The 14,501-nt window shown below is 46.7% G+C and overlaps 1 protein-coding gene across 4 annotated transcripts in view; it reads right to left on the bottom strand.

Annotated features, from left to right (window-relative positions):
- The window catches only part of BCAR3 (BCAR3 adaptor protein, NSP family member), a 116,876-nt gene that overhangs the window by 33,764 nt on the left and 68,611 nt on the right, over positions 1-14,501 (bottom strand). The window contains exon 2 of one of the 4 annotated variants that reach the window (XM_049714301.1): positions 1,363-1,446. The exons of the other annotated variants lie outside the window; for them this stretch is intronic. The gene's annotated coding sequence lies outside the window, so the exon portion shown is untranslated. The remainder of the gene's footprint in view (positions 1-1,362; positions 1,447-14,501) is intronic. 4 annotated transcript variants of the gene reach the window in all.

The raw sequence follows: 14,501 nt of genomic DNA, 5'->3' as shown, positions 1-14,501 counted from the left end.
GTTTGAGGTGTTTAAGGTCTGATGCACAGGCATGGTGGGTGGGTCAGTATTTGGGAGGAAAGCAGCCTGGTACTTGTTTAAGTGCCCACTGGCTACCTCAATCCTCTGCAGAAGCCCGCTGTCCACCTGCCCCAGGCCCTCTGGTCTGGTTACACGGCCAGGACCAGTCCTAGCTTGCTGAGGCCGCCTCCGAAAATCACTCTAATCTGGAAGGAACATCTCTGGAGCCCCACACCGCAGGCAAGTCTGGTCTTGACAGGCTGGAATAGCTGGAGCCCAGGAGATGGTTGGAAAACACATTCTGGAGGCACAGAGCCAGCTCCACCGACGTGCTGGGAACCTCGATTAACAAGGAAACCCACATTTCAACAGTTCTCTGAGGAAGAAAAAGCTGTCCCAGCCCAGGGAGGAATGGAGCTCAGGGTCTTCTCTCGCGACGGCTGTGTGATGTGCGATCCTGCATTTCAAATCAGGCACGACAATGGGACCCAGACTCTCCGGAGGTTTGTGTTCCTAAGTCCGGGGGATGAGGGATGCGTGCTCACCACCATTGGTGGGAAAACCCCAGAGCCGCCGTGGGAGACCATTGAGGGGATTAGGGAATAGATGGCATCTGCATTGTAACTAATATTTTATTCCCTCCCTGTGTGGAAGGAAAGCTTCCCAGTTCCCACAGAATTTTAAATTGTGCAAATCACCAAGAAAGACCACATCCCCAGGCTGGGAGCTGTGGATGGAAAGGAAAAGACTGCAGAGGCACCATCTTGGGGCCAACAACAATGGTGACCAAGCAGTTTGCCAACCCTCAGGCTGCTGGCGGGTGATGACAGGCTGGGTCCCTACCCTCAGGAGGGCACATTCTCCTAGAAGCCCACACAGGCAATAGTTTAACACATCCCTGAGCTCTGGAGACAGAATGCTGGGATCTCATCCCTGCCCCTACAGCTCCTTAGCCTGGGCAAGTTACGCCACCTCTTTATCCTTTGGTTTTCCCATGTCAAAAAGGCCCCATATGGGGTGGGGGGGTAGGAAGGAGAAGATGGGGTATCAGGGTTGGCCCTTGAGGATAAAACTTGAGAACAGTAAGGGTGCTTTGGGCATGTGAGCTAAGAGCAGGTGGGCCTGGTCAGATAAAGGTGCTGTCTGAGGAGGAGAGGGCTAGAGCAGGCGGAGCCTCTCCCGCTAACACCCCAAGCACCCGTTTTCTCTCCCCAGGAGAGCTCCATCTTTTCTCTAAGTATGTGATTCAAACCTACCTCCCTGGACATTGCTGGCTGGCCTGGCTAAGTCCCTGACCCAAGCTGGCCTCACCAAATTTCTTCCTGGGATCTTTCTAAGGGAACTGAGTGAAGGACACCCTACCTGCTTGTGAAAACGTCATGAGACTGGAAGAACGGAGGTTGCTTCACCTTATGTTGACCCGACTGGGCTGAGAGAATGAAGTCACTGTGCAAAGAGAAGAGAAGGAGGAGATGGAAGGGTCCGAGCGGCACACACATCCCTAGCCCCAGCTGATCATGTTAACTGGCAAACTCCCCTGATACCTCAGTTAGTTTGTGCTGGACTCCTGTCACTTGTGACCAGAGAAGTCCTGACCCAGGAAGGCAGAGATCAGACAGATCAGACAGAGGGGCACTGTAGACTGAGAGGTTAGACCTTCACACTCCAGACGCTGAAGGCCATTGACACTTTCTGCCCGGGAAGGCAACAGGTACAAAAAAAAGATGCTTTTGGACGGATCAATCTGGCTGCGGTGAGCAGAAGGGACTGGATGGGGCTGGGGTTAGCGGCACGAGGCCAGTTCAGAGTCTTTTGAAATGTGCTGATGATGCCCAAATCCCCACCTCCAGCCTTTAGGGTTGCTGCTGTGGTAGGGATATTTACCAGAATCCACTTCAGAGCTCAGATGCCGATATGGATAAATGGAACTCATCTTTTCTGCAAAGCCTGCTCTTCTCCTTTCCCAGTCATTGGCACCTCCACTGCCCTCATTACTCAAACTAGAACCCTCAGAACTGGCTTCCACGGATCAAGAAATTCCTGATTATACCTCTCACCAGGGCCCATTCTAATCCCCGTGGAGGTTATCATGTCCTGTTCTCCCTGAACTTTCACCATAGCCTCCTGATAATTTCCCTACCCCCATGTCTAGTGCTACAACCCCCCACCTACAAAGCCACAGCTCATCATATCCTCAGAGACTTTAGTCAAGGGGTGCCCCAGCTGGGGCTGACATGAGATCCAGAGTCTCTTCTAGCCCCTCCTCCCCCAAAATGGATCGGCTTCTTATGTCTGGTTTTCGCTCTCCCAGGGCTCAGACCTGGCCCGTAAGGGACACAGACCCCCATCGCCCTCTCCTCCCAGATCCCTGAGCTTTGGACACATTACATTCCTTGAAGCCCGGTGAGCTGACGCACCGCTCTTGCTATATACGGACACCTCGTACAGGGACCCAGGTCTGAATTTGCCAGGAGGCCCAGGTCACGAGAAGGCTGTGGATGCCTATGTGAGGCATCTTTGTGGGTCCCCAGAAATAAGTGGCAGAGGCTTGATGGATGCGGGAGATGGGCAAGGGTACTGCCATTATGCAGTGGGTCCACGAGTGGGGTCCATGAGTCAGCAGATTTTGGGCATTAAAGTTTTTTGGACTTTATTTAAAGGGTCCACATGTTCCAAAGGGCTCGCAGTATCCTACACATAAAAGCCAAAGGCAGGAGATGCCCTTCTCCATCTGGCCCTGAGCTCCCTTTCTGAGGCACACTGACACAGGGCCCTGGTCATAGGACCTTCCACAGCTTCATGGACACACAGTCCCTTATGTCCCTCCTCCATGCCTTCTCTCATGGTCCAGAGACAGTGACCCACCTGCAGATGCCACTGTGTATCCTGGCTGGAGCCCAAGCTGGGGGATGGGGAGAGGCCAGAGGGGAGTTGGATGAGGCAGGCAGGGCCTTGAAGGCCATGCTGAATTAGTCTGATTTTATCAAAGGGGGCAGGGAATCCACTAACACACTCTACACAGTGGGGGCAATGCAGTCTGCCAGGCATGAGCTCCTTGAGGGCAGAGGCCATGGCTTACTTGCTTTGGGCTCCCAGAGCCTGGTGGCTAGCACGCAGCAGGTACCCAGTAAACACCTACTGACTGGAACCATGCTTGCCATTTCACCCTCCGTGTGGCAGCTTCCTTGCCACTGGGTGGGGAGAAAAAGAAAGAGTTTGGAGGTTGGTCAAGAACAGGTGACAAAAAACAGAGTCATAGGTCAATGGAACAGAATAGAGAGCCCAGAAATGAACCTACCCTTGTGTGGGCAATTAATCTATTACCAAGAGGCAAGAATATACAATGGAGGAAAGACAACCTCTTCAGTAAATGGTGTTGGGAAAACTGGACAGCTATATGCAAAAGAATCAAACTGGACTACTTTCTCATGCCATATACAAAAATAAACTCAAATGGATTAAAGACTTACATGGGAGACCTGAAACCATAAAACTTCTAGAAGAAAACATAGGCAGTACATTCCTAGACATCGGTCTTCGTAACATATTTTTGGATATGTCTCCTCAGGCAAGGGAAACAAAAGCAAAAATAAACAAATGGGACTACATCAAACTACAAGGCTTTGCACAATGATGGAAGCCATCAACAAAATGAAAAGGCTGCCTATTGAAGAGAAGATATTTGCAAACGATATACCTGATAAGGGGCGAATATCCAAAATATACAGAGAACTCATACAACTCAAGAGCGAAAGACCAAACAACCTGATTTTAAAAAACGGGCAGAGGATCTAGATAAACATTTTTCTGAAGAAGACATACAGATGGCCAACAGGTACGTGAAAAGATGCTCAACATCACAAATCATCAGGGGAATGCAACTCAAAACCACAATGAGATATCACCTCACACCTGTCAGAATGGCTATTATTAAAAAGACAACAAATAATAAGTGTTGGTGAGGATGTGAAGAAAAGGGAATCCTCATGCACTGTTGGTGGAAATGTAAATGAGTGCAGATGCTGTGGAAAACAGTATGGAGATTCCTCAAAAAATTTAAAATACAACTACCATGTGATCCAGCAATTCCACTCCTGGGTATTTAGCTGAAGAAAACTAAAACACTGATTAGAAAAAATATATGCACCACTATGTTCACAGCAGTATTATTTACAATAGTCAAGATATGGAAGCAACCTTAATGCCCATCAATAGATGAATGGATAAAAAAGATCTGGCATATATACACAATGGAATGTTACTCAGCCATAAAAGAGAATGAAATCTTGCCATTTGACACAACATGGATAGACCTAGAGGGGGTATCATGCTAAGTGAGATAAGTCAGACAAAAAAAAGACAAATACTGTATGATTTCACTTATATGTAGAATCTAAAAAACAAAACAAGGAACAAACATAACAAAACAGAAACGGACTCACAGATACAGAGAACAAACAGGTGGTTGCCAGAAGGGAGTGGGGTTGGGGGATGAGAGAAATAGGTGAGGAAGATTAAGAGGTACAAACTTCCAGCTGCAAAATAAATGAGTCAGGGGGTGAAATGTACAGTGTGGGGAATACAGTCAATAATTATGTAATATCTCTGTATGGTGACAGATGGTAACCAAACTTATGGTAATCATTATGAATGTAGAGAAGTATCAAATCACTATGTTACATAACAGGAATTAACAGAGTGTTGTAGGTCAATTATACTTCACAAACAAACAAACTCATAGAAAAAGAGATCAGATTTGTGGTTACCAGAGGTGGGGGGGGGAGGGGGAATTGGATGAAGGAGTCAAAAGGCACAAACGTCCAGTTATAAGATAAATAAGTCCTAGGGATGTAACGTACAACATGATCAATATACTTAACTCTACTGCACACTACATATAAAAGGTGTTAAGAGAGTAAATCCTAGAGTTCTCATCACAAGGAAAACAATATATTTTTTCTATTTCTCTAATTTTCTATCTACAGGAGATGATGTTCACTAAACTTATTGCGATCATTTCATGACGTATGGAAGTCAAATCGTTATGCTGTACACTTTAAATTTAACAGTTCTGTATGTCAGTTATACCTCAATAAAACTGGAAGGGAAAAAATAAAAGAACAGGTGACCCTGACCACCTTTCTAGACTTCTCTTAACTTGTGTCTGTCTGCACCTGGGAGTAATAGCGCCCACGTCACAGGACTACCTGACCTGATGCCCCTGGAATAAAAAAAAAAAGGAACTGGCACAGTGCCTGGCACACGGTAGGTGCTCATGTGGAACAACGTAGAATTTGAACCCTCTAAAGATGCTTCTTAGCTAAAAAATAGAAAGTTACTTCACTAAAGAGTTTTTTTTAAAAACGAATTATACAACCCATCAGAAGGTTTGAGAGATATTTGGTCTTTGAGAATTTATCAATAGTTCTGATGGAATAAAAAAAGCTAGAAGTTGGAACTACCAATTTCTACTTAGGCGTAGTTATGTTTATTCTGTTTATTTCAGTTCCAGGTCAATAGTTGCTGGGGTTTTGAGCAGCACTAAACGGTTCCACCTGTGCAGGGTGACGCGTCACTGAGCACCCGTAAGAAGGCACTTTGCTTCGGCGGCACGTGTCTCAGTACTAACATGCACACGTGGTTACTCCAGCCGGCCACACGTCCACAGCACACAGGACAGAGTGGCAGCATGAGAGTATAAGAAAGTTGTGTGTTTTGCCCGAGGGCTGAGACGTCCTGGTACAGAGATGATGTGTCCTTCAGGGCCTTCGAGGCTTAGTCATCAATATGTTTTTTTGTTGAATTTTTAAGGTTGGGATGATTTTCTAGTCATTCATTCTATGACCAAGGTTGGGAATTAACTTGCTTGAAATAAAAAAAGGAGGGTGGGAATGTGTGCAAGAAAAGAGGAAGGGAGGGAGCAAGCTTCTGGGCTATTCTGTCCTAGTGCAGTGTCGGGCCACAACACCCAGAAAGCTATCAGGCTCTCAGACAAAAGCTTCTCTCTTCTGCCCTAGGCCACTTTACTCAACTGAGGGAGAGGTCCACAGAAGTCCAGGCCACTCATCGGGTTGTACCAAACAACTCCACAGGTCATGTTTTTCCATAAATCTCATCCAGAAATTACGATCACAAACAAAATTGTAAGTCCGACTGCATGTAAAATTGGTCTAATTTCTCAGCAAAGACAATGTCCTCTGATGAGCCAATGGGAAACCCCTCTGAGTCCGCTGTGAACTGCCCCCAGGTGGCCAGGGCAATGCCAGAGTCCGGAACTGCCCCCAGGTGGCCAGGGCAATGCCAGAGTCCGGAATCAGAGTCTCAGATCCACTGAACTCCAGCAAGACACGTGATGACGTGACGGCCGTGCCATCTCGAACCCTAACGAATGCTGTAAACACCTGAAGAGGCGGAGCTCCTCCACCCTGGAAAGCGCACACTTTTGATCCCCATCACAGGAGTATTCTAAGCCTCACCAAGCCTCTTAGCATCTAGGGTTGGCGTACAAGTAAACCCGCCTAAAGATGAGATTCTTTGGGGATTTCAGAAACTCAGACCCTTTGAAACACTGCCTTGTGCTGAATTTTAAGCAGTGGACCAGTTGATGACCAAATTCCAAAGTATATCAAGGGCTTTCAGAGATCCAAGTGGTATTTTTACTGTTGAAAACCTGCATAAATTGATCACGAAGCCACAGAATGAATAAATCCTAATTACTTCTGCCACTCTTAACCCTGACCACAGGCTGAAAAACAAGAATCCACTTCTCCACCAGTTTCAGGCCCAACAATTTCTAGTACAAACCTTCAACTGTTTTAATCTGAGGTAGAATAGAATGAAAGGGGATGGCATTTGTGTCAATCGTAAGGCCTTGAAATGAAACTATTCGTATATTGGGTTCTGCGCCACCTTTGACTGACACTCGCTGGCTTTATGGCTTGCCTAAAAATATTTTATTATAATCCAAAGATAAGTGAAGAAAGGCTTGAATTTACTAATCCAACTTTTCCCACTGGGGTGCTAGGCTAGACAAATATAGTTTCTCATGCTAATAACTGTGATTAAAGTCAAAGTCTTTACCTAAGTAAAGAATTAATTTGTAACTAAAAGTCCAAAGAGAAAAAATGTCAAATTCAAATTTTATATCTCCTATTTGGTAGACAAAAGCAAATGGTGGCATGGGCAGTTGGGCATTTCAGCCTGGCCCAGAGCAGTGGGGGGTGGCCACACCGTGGCCTGGCCATTGGCTCCGGGATGTGTACAACAGAGGGACATTATATCTAAGGAGGGGCCCTTCGTAAACAGCCATTGAAAATTTGTATACCACAGCCGCCTGGCAGGTGGCAATAGAGCGTCTTGAGGAAAGGGTGCCTAATTCTAATTCACACAAGGTACTCTGTGGGCCAGCGGGGAAAGGCCCTGAGCTGTCCCAGAGGCTCTCTGCCTGTTAGGTGTTGGGCTCTTGACAAATGGGGACCTCTGGTCTCACTTGGGCCCCTTGCCTCTGAGCCTGCTCCTTTCCATCCTGAGATTAAAGCTCAGTGACGCAGTCTTTGGAGGCAGCTTCCTAACCCACACAGTACTTCACCCTGTTGGCCAAAGTTCTGCAGAAACAATCAGGTAGTTAGGTTTTTTTTTTTTTTTAATTTTTGGTTGCGTCCGGTCTCAGTTGCGGCACGCAGGATCTTTCGCTGTGGCTCGCGGGCTCCAGAGCACGCAGGCTCAGTGGTTACGGTGGCCGGACTTAGTTGCCCCGCGGCGTGTGGGTCCTTAAGTTCCCCGACCAGTGATCGAACCTATGTCCCCTGCATTGGAAGGAGGATGCTTAACCACTGGACCACCAGGGAAGTCCCAGGTAATCAGTTTTAAATCAAGAGCTTGAGAGTCACTGGAACACTGTGCCTTTGATTAAACTCAAGGACTTACCAAGTGCCTGCTGTGCCGCTCGGCCTCCTAGGCTAGACCTGAGGGAGATGCAGACATGAGTAAGAAATATTCCATGGCCTGACATGGGCTACAGAGCCTCTTTGAGGAGACGAGACATCCGAAGGGAATGAACAGTAATAAATCACAAGTTGTTTTGCTGAAGTTCTCAGTGTTTGTCTTCTTTGAGGTCAGTGAGGGCCTTTGGCTCCTTCTGAGAAAGGACTCAGTAGTAAAGAGATTTCATAAAATTTCAATAAGTTTCAGCATTCTGAAACACTTCAATTAATTTGCTGCTAACGTTTAAGTTCCTTGAAGATATAAATTCCTCTTTTCTAAATCCTAGAAAGAATCTCATCTTCAGCAAAGATTCTACAGATGGGTTTTGATGCCATTTTACCATTTTATAATTAAACCTGAGTAATTTATCACACTTTACATCAGATTCTCACTCCAGTGCCATTAAAAACTGATTTGCAATTTGGTGTTAAATTAAGATGCTTCATTTTTTTACTTTGTGTGATTTTCCTTTTCACAGACAAATGATGATACAGGGGCCGTCAGACACTAGCACAGATAGGAAAATGCCATCAACCCCCCCCCCAGAGAGCCCAAGTCCAAGAGATTTCATTTTATTCATTATCAAACCTTATCAAATGCTTATTAAAAGAGGCTCAGAAACCATGAATAAGAAACATGAAGAGGATATCTGTGGAACTCCGTGCTTATCAAGGTTCTGTGAAATTCACATTAAAATTCTGCTTTCCATATGTGTAAATGAAAAAAGACTAATTTTAATTTGTGCAGACTGGAGCCTTAACGCAGCGCACTCTCTAAGCAGGCAGCAGTAACTTAATCCTCCGTTCCAAACTAATTACATTAGAATCATTCTGATTGGGACCCACGGCTCCCTTTGATGTTAAACTCCTGTTGCCTTTCATCCACAATCATTCTCTGGGCAAGATCTTCCCCATACCCTCCCATCCTGCTAGATCATGAAGCTATTGCTTTTGAAGTTCAATTTTATTTTGATGAAACACCAAGGGACTGAAAATTATTTTTCACTGAAGGAGACCGATTTCGGTCTGAAAACTGCAGGAAGAATTCTAAGTGTGACAGAATGTAGCACATCCAACACCAAGAATAGCGTTTTTCCTTCACAAAGGTTACTCACATGTGAAAGAACTTGCTGAATGCACTCATTACACCATAAGCTCTCCTCCCCTCCCCCTCCCTCCCCTGGCCCCAGTGGGTTTGTCCATCATGTTTCTTACCCTTTTGACAAAGCATTACCCAGGGGCTCACTCAGTGCTCAACTCCAAGGGGGTCTCACCTTTCTCTGGTAATAGATAAACTGAAACACGATAAGATTTTCAACAAGCCATTTGTTAACATCCTGCCCTGCTGAAAGCTATGGCGGGTACCCTCCCCTCCAAATCAAATGTAGGTGGTGACTTCCTGAAGCAGACATCTACATCACCCCCATGAGGCAGCCCTGTATTCTGATTCTTCCCAGTGAGAAGTTGGATGTGCCACACTTACGATGAAGGCTGAAGGTCGCTGGTTGCACTTAATCCTTTATTGGGTCAGTGAAATGAAGGGCTTCAAATAAAAGCCAAGTACCAGTTCGACCGATGAAAACCTCCTCTAAACTGCTTTGCTCCCTTTAACCGTGTCCTCAAGTGACTTCCGATAACACGTCTCTCTCACACACACACAAGCTAAATAAGACAACGCAAGTGAAATATTCATCGCTCCGTCTGGCAGTGAGATTCCATTCAGTAAGAGTAGTGTTTTGTTAACATCTACGGCGAATGAAAAAACAGAGACTGCCCTGGCTAAGGCAGACCCAGGATAAGGGTTTGAAGACCAGCTGCCCAAATTTCAGAACACAAAGAGAGCCAAACCAGAAATCTTTACCATTGGTAATTCAAGCTTGTTAATTCAACATCTTAATTCAAATTATGAGTGATGTGGAACACAGCTGTTCACCAAAATGGATTCCCTATTTCCTCTTCAGAATATCAGAAAATAAAAATCAACTTAATTTAAATACTATCCTTTTCAAAAACAAAAAACCACCCAAAACCCCAATTCTATCCTTTCCTTAAATTCACCTCAAATGCATGAGGCATTACTGAATAAACAAAATGCATTGTGATTGAAAGACACTAGGAGATGTAATTGGAAGGAAAAACGAGATATGCCAAACACGTGGAAGAAAATCCAAAGATTCAGAAAGCCCTTCAGTGTGCGGGTGGAATAAATGACTTTCCAAATCCTCTCTTTGCAAAACAGTACGTGACTAACAACTGTCTCAGAAAGTGCATTATAGATCAGAGCTAAGTACGGAGTAGGTTTTCAGTAAAACGAAATGACTCATCACAAAATGGGTTCTGGCCAAGCATCGACTTCACTGCTTCCAATATACACCTCACACACATGCCACTTTAAAGGCATATATTTCTCCCAGAGGAGTTCAAAGTTCTTGACACCCACATAATTCATCTAAACAAGTTTTTTTTTTTAAAAACACACAAACACCATGTTAGATGTCATGGACAGGATCAGGAAAGCAGCAGCTGGACTTAGAGGGACAAGATACCTAATACAACACAACTCAGATCTCATGAATCATATGATGTCCCTGGAATTAAATAAGTAGCAAGAATATTTATACCTCACAAGAGAAAACATGACCAAGGCCCTGAATTTTCGTGACTTGCTCAGACTTATGCAGTAAAGGATTGCCTGAAAACTAGAATCCAAGTCTCCCAAAGTATATGAAGAACCAGACATGTTTACGGGAAAGACCTGGGGAACATGAGGGCTGTGTTGACATATATGAAGGTTTGGGATGTTCTCGTCCCAAGATGGCAGGTCACATATTCTTGGTTCAACTCCCTCCTGTCTTATTCCTAGGTGTCTACTCATACCAACTAATTTGGCCTCAAATAGACATGGTCATATTATGGAAGGGAAAAACATGCATCTGAAGGGTTATTATACTCATTTAACTTAAGAATAAGGTGGACATTGCAAGGTACAGATTTTGACTCAATACTAGGAGGAACTTTCTAGCAATTTAGAGTTTTCAAAAGTGGGAATGTATTGCCTTTAGGGTACAGTACACCTCCCATCTCTAGAAATGTCAAAAAGAAGGGTAATAAAATGACCTCCTATGAAGATTTAGGGCCAGATGACCAGTTAGGAAGTTACTGCAGAATTTTAAGCAGTAATAGATAATGAGGCCTGAAGTAGTACAGTACTGGTGGGAGAGACAGGAGGAAAGGGTGGATGAGAGAACAGTTTAGGAGTAAAATCATGAAGACATAACTGATTAGACATGGAAGATGAATAGGGGGAAAAGACATGGGAGCTCCTGGAAGATGACTGAGCCATCAACTTCCAGTACAGAAGCATGAGCAGGGAGCAAGTTTATGGAAGAAGATGTAGAGCCTGAGGTACCTGTGGGCCATCCAGATGGAGTGGCTCACGAGGCCATGGGATCCAGGTGCTACAAAGAAGGGCTTGAGAATCCTCAGTGTAGAGGGCGTATGCTGTCTCAAATGCCACGTAAGGGATGGGTTATAGAGGGAATATGAGAAGAGGGCTAGAAGACACTGGCTTTTTTTTTTTTTTTTTGCTGTACGCGGGCCTCTCACTGTTGTGGCCTCCCCCGTTGTGGAGCACAGGCTCCGGACGCGCAGGCTCAGCGGCCATGGCTCACGGGCCCAGCCGCTCCGCGGCATGTGGGATCTTCCCGGACCGGGGCACGAACCCGTGTCCCCTGCATCGGCAGGCGGACTCTCAACCACTGCGCCACCAGGGAAGCCCCGACACTGGCTTTTTTAAGAGGCAGCCTAGAAAGAGAAGCTGAAGACAGGTGTCTTAGTCCATTTAAGCTACTATAAGAAAAATACGATAGACTGGGTGGCTTAAACAACAAACATTTATTTCTCACAGTTTCTGGAGGCTGGGAAGTCTAAGATCAAGGCACTGGCAGATTCAGTGTCTATTGAGAGCTTGCTTTCTAGTTTATAGATGGCCATGTTCTTGCCATGTCCTCACATGGTGGAAGGGATAAGAGAGCTCTCTGGGATCCCCTTTATAAGGGCACTAATTCCATTCACCAGGGCTCCACCCTCATGACCTAATCACCTCCCAAAGGGCCTACCTGTTAACATCAACGCATTCAAGGTTAGGATTTCAACATGAATTTTGGGGGGACACAAACATTCAGTCTATAACAACACAGCAGGATGGGTTGGGCAGGATCTAAGAGAAACAAGTAGAGTTCAGTGTCCTAGAGGTTGAGAGGAGACTTCCAGGAAAGGATGGCCAACAGTGCCAAGTGCAGCAGAGAGTTCTAATAGCATCAGAATTGGATGGCAGCCACAGGACTTTGCGAGGACAGGTCACTGATCAGGTCAAGGGGACTGAGTGGCCAATGGGAAGTGAGGAAGCAGAGTCTGTGTTAACCAGCTTTGGGGATGGAGGAAGTCAGGGACCAGGAAGGAAGACATGGATATGATGATTATTTTTAGAATGGGGAAGACTGAAGCATGTCTAAGCTAAGAGGAAAGTACTGGTAGAGAGGGACAACCTGAAGGTGCCTGAGGAGTCTTTGGGGAGGAGGGTGGTCACGGACACAGGTGGCAGGGCTGGGCTTGGTCAGGGAGAGGGACATTTCATCCTCAGAGGCTACAGGAAGGAAGAGAGGGTCATGGATATGGACACAGGTAGAGCTGTAGCTCGTGGGGGCAGGGGTGTGGATGGAAAAGTATTGGGCCTGGGGCTTCCCTGGTAGCGCAGTGGTTGAGGGTCCGCCTGCCAATGCCGGGGACGCGGATTTATGCCCCGATCCGGGAAGATCCCACATGCCGCAGAGCGTCTGGGCCCGTGAGCCATGGCCGCTGAGCCTGCGCTCCGCAACAGGAGAGGCCACAGCAGTGAGAGGTCTGCGTACCTCAAACAAAAAAATAATAATAAATAAATAAATAAGTATCGGGCCTGATGGTCTGAACTGTTGCTGTGGAGTAAGAAACAGGATCTTATTATGAGTGTTAAAAACAGGCTTAAAGAGAAGGTGGAGAGAGGAAAATACGAGTGAGCTGAGCAGGGACAAGCAGAGAGGACGGGAGGCTTCAAGGACGTTGGCATGAGTTAGGGGAGACGCTGGTGACGCTCCTCAAACGCATCCTGCACACAAGGGGCCGACCCCAAACCCTCCCCCACTCCCATCTGAACTGCGTGCTGGCTCCCCGCTGCCCTGTGCCGTCTGTGCACCGACCACCTCTCGGATCTCATCTCCTTCTGCTGCTCAACTTCAGCCTGAAGTCCCGTGTGTGATGCCCTTTTCCTCCCCAGGGCCTCTTCAACCTACGGCTCCTTTAGGAGTTGCCCAGTGTTACCTGCTCGGGGAAGTTCCCTGACCCAGAAATGGGTTAATACCTCTGCCCAGCACCTCGCACTGTGCTGTGTATTCTCCCTGCCTTTGTACCACCACGTGGTACCTCTCCGTGGTACCTTGGAGAGAGCTGCCTGCGTGCCCATCTCCCCAGCCGGATACGGAATTGCTCCTTTAGGACAAAAACTTTCACTCTGTCTCCCCAGCACACACAGGCCCTTGATACACATGCTGGGCATGGGGGTTGGGGTGGGGGCGGGGAATGAGTAGATGAATTCTGAGTGGGAGACTGGCTCGCTGGTCCCTCAAATCCCATCTTACTACAATTAAAGGATCTAGGATTCTATCCTGTTGGTTCTCTCTGTATACCTGCTTTTGTAAAAGCACACACGTGTTAGAGTGGACACTGGGGAGAGTTCTCCATACAAACTAAAAGGCTGATCATAGCTCTTTCATAAGATAGAAAAATAGGCCATGACATTCTCGTGGCCAGAGCCAGATTCCAATAGTAGCTCCCGGGGCTATGGACGTGCACTGAAAATCCAGACGAGGACAGAGATGCTGCAGTGATGTCCAACCCCAGGAGGCACTCCTCTCCTCCTCTCCCCCACCAGGACAGCCTGAGTCTCCTCTGCTGCCCTGGGGACGTCTAAAATGTGCATCAGGTAAAAGGCCTCAGCTCTGTCTCTGAAGGCATCTTTAAACCCAGCGACAGAGGTCAGGGTCCTCCGTGTACTGCTGCCCTCTCACACGTGGGTGCGTGACGACCGTTGTGGCGCACGCACCCCAATGACTCACCAGCATCCTTTCCAGTGTTTGGCACAGCTCCATCTCTCTGCGGTCCTGGAGGTGCTGACCCGCTAACAGAATTTTCCCAGGATCCCAGTCTCGTTTCTGCTTCCCACCCACGACTCTCCAACAAAAACAAGGTCTCAACCAGGATCCAAGCTCCGGGGTCTGTGGTGAAGGGGGCACTGGGATCCAGCCCCTGTCAGGCACGTCCTTCCCCGATGCTGAAACCAGATCCCCGTGGCCCCCAGATGCCAATGGAATGCATTTAGGTTTCTTTTAAAAAGCTGTGCTAGGCATTTTTTTTTTTTTTTTTTTTGGAGAGCAGGAGAAATAAGTGAGCAACTACTAACTGCCACAAGGAGGGGCTGAGTCACTT

This window comes from Orcinus orca, chromosome 1 (genome assembly GCF_937001465.1).
Source record: "Orcinus orca chromosome 1, mOrcOrc1.1, whole genome shotgun sequence".
NCBI classification, from domain to species: domain Eukaryota; kingdom Metazoa; phylum Chordata; class Mammalia; order Artiodactyla; family Delphinidae; genus Orcinus; species Orcinus orca.
The sequence above is the reverse complement of the archived record's forward strand: the minus strand, read 5'-3'. Positions and strand labels throughout refer to the sequence as shown.